This window comes from Lasioglossum baleicum, unplaced genomic scaffold, assembly GCF_051020765.1.
Source record: "Lasioglossum baleicum unplaced genomic scaffold, iyLasBale1 scaffold1406, whole genome shotgun sequence".
Taxonomy (NCBI): Eukaryota; Metazoa; Arthropoda; class Insecta; order Hymenoptera; family Halictidae; genus Lasioglossum; species Lasioglossum baleicum.
In genome coordinates this window covers 12,501-15,000 of record NW_027470465.1, presented here as the reverse complement: position 1 = coordinate 15,000, position 2,500 = coordinate 12,501, and the positions used below count along the sequence as shown (strand labels likewise).

Genomic DNA, 2,500 nt, shown 5'->3' with positions numbered 1-2,500 from the left:
CCATCTCATTTCTAGCTTTTCGGACGTATCCAGTACAAGGCGGTTTTCGGTTAGACGTCTGGTCGTTCGTTGCAGTTCTTGGGAGAGATAAGAGCTGGTTTCTTGATCGTTCTCAATGAAACGCTGCAGCCTCATGCGTCTGTGAAGAGGCATTAGCCACCTCATGGATGCAATCGAAAGACCACCGTCCTTGACATTAGCATGGAAATAGGCGGTGGTCACGTCATGCGGGAGGCAGAGCCATTTTCTTACCGCAGCGCGAGCCATGGCATCGATTTTCTTTAGCCTGCTTAGCGTTGTGTTGCCTAGGGTAAGGAGATGGTAGATCCCCGGCAGCACCATTACGCGCAAAGCAAAAAGCCTCTGCTGAGGCTTTAGTGGCGCCTTTGTTAATTTTTCCAATGCTTCTTGGAATTGTCCTTCAGGCTTGGCAACCGTACGTCCCTCGGGTGAAAAGGGGACTCCGAGGTATTTCCATTCGTCTTCTCTTTTCAATGCTGGTAGTACTCGACCCCTACACTGGAACTGTGCTCTTCCATCCACCACCGACTTCTTCATATGAGGCACGTTTCGTAGTGCTACGGTGAAAGATTTCGTGGCATTGATAAAAAGTCCACATTTAGCCAGGAAATCGGAGGCGGTGTCTATCATTATTTGGAGGCCGTTGGTTGTTGTGGCCAGAAAGATCATGTCATCGGCGAATAAAAAGGCGTTAAACATGGTGTTATCAATCTTAACGCCAATCTCGGGAGGCAGACGCCGGAGTAGCCTGTCCACCACCATGTTAAATATGATAGGAGACAGAGGATCTCCCTGTCTCACACCGCAGGTTGGATGTATATTCTCCGATTCCCAGTCATCGCCTTTCAAGATCGTCGAACTTCGCTCATACGAGTCCATTACATAATGTACCATGGGGCTGGGAACACCCATGATACGAAGTGTGTCTCTAATGGTGTTGTGCGAGACCGAATCGAAAGCTTTAGCAATATCTATGGACGCCATGAACAAAGGTTTGAAATGCTGTCGGTGGTAGCGCAGGATCAAATCCAAGTCGAAGGTGTTCGACGCACAGCCGTCAGTGGGCAGAAAAGCCTTTTGTCTCTTATCAAGTGGGACCAGCCTAACCAGACGCCTAGCCAGTACTTTGTGGAAGGCTCTGGTCAATATCGACTGGACCGTAATGGGTCTGTAGTCTTCCGGATTCCGAGCACCATCTTTCTTAGGAATCAGGGTAGTTTTCGCTACCAGAAGGTGCTTCGGCAGTTTCCCACAAATCAAGAACAGGTTGAATATTCTTGTTAAGATGTTCAGCGGGACTGCTTTAAGCTGTCTTGCGGATAACCCGTCGGGACCCGGGGAGGTGTTAAGGTCCGGGAACGATTTCATAATTTCTCCCGGGACCACAGGATTCCATAGGTCCGATAATTCTGGTCCGCAGGTCTCACATTCTGGGGATTCGTTAATCCCATTCGTCATAGTGGTGCGCCAGAATTGCACCATTTCCTGCTTGGCCGGTGGATTTACCTCAGATTTGCCTTTGAGAATTATTCTCAAGCATTTGCAGGGGTTCTTCTTCCAGGCTCTTTGGGTTTTGGCGTAGTCCGCACGCCTGGCTTTCCTCTTAGATAAGCTTTGTTCTGGCGCACTTCGTGAGGCTTTGGTTCGGCTTTTCTGAGACGGCGGAAAAGTCTGAAGCAAGTAGATTTCCACTTCCTCAGATACTCTCTCCAACGACCACGTGGATATGTTGTCACAGATCTGCGCTAAATGTCCTGCATGGAATTGATCACCAAATTTATCGAGGGGTTCAAGGAGGCCAAACAGTTCCTTAACGGAAGAGAGTAAGTCGATGTTATGCAGGTTAGATGAATCCCCACTTGGTTCCTCTGTATCACTTGCATCAGCGTTCTCGGCTGTTAATTCCTCGATAATTTGTTGCACTCGATCCTTGTAATGTTGAGGTTTCCTTTGTCCTTTGATGGCCTCAAGGGTTCTATCTGGGAAAAGGGGCTTCAGCGCCTGGTTGATGAATTTAGCGCCATCGAGAACAAGTCGGGCCTCCTGGCGTGCCAGGAGGGCAATTTCTTCAGCACTCCACGGTGCTTTCTTGCTGTTAATATTCTCAACCTGCCTGTCATCATGCCAGTTCTTATGGGCCTTCTGCTCATGCACACCTCTACCTCTTATGGTAGGGAAGGAACGTTCACATCCGGGATTACGACAGAAAAAAGGGGGATCGCGTCGCTCGGCTTCGTCAATGATTGTCGGGCCGGTAGAGCCTGAGGGCCCTCCGGCAATAGAAGTTTGGTTTTCATCCGAGGCTTGGTTTCTATTTACAGGGCCGACAATAATTCGGTCGAGCGGGCTGGCAACCCAGCAAGACCGTTGATCACAGAGGCAGCTCTTGGCTTCCCCCCCTAAGGGGGTACTAATCGGCGGGACCCACGAGAAGGAGGCTGCTTGCTAACCAGATCTCCGAAGAGAGTCATAGTTACTC

At 49.7% G+C, this 2,500-nt stretch overlaps 1 pseudogene; it reads right to left on the bottom strand.

The window, feature by feature from the left end:
* LOC143220664 (large subunit ribosomal RNA) overlaps window positions 1–2,500 on the bottom strand; it is a 7,383-nt pseudogene that overhangs the window by 2,153 nt on the left and 2,730 nt on the right.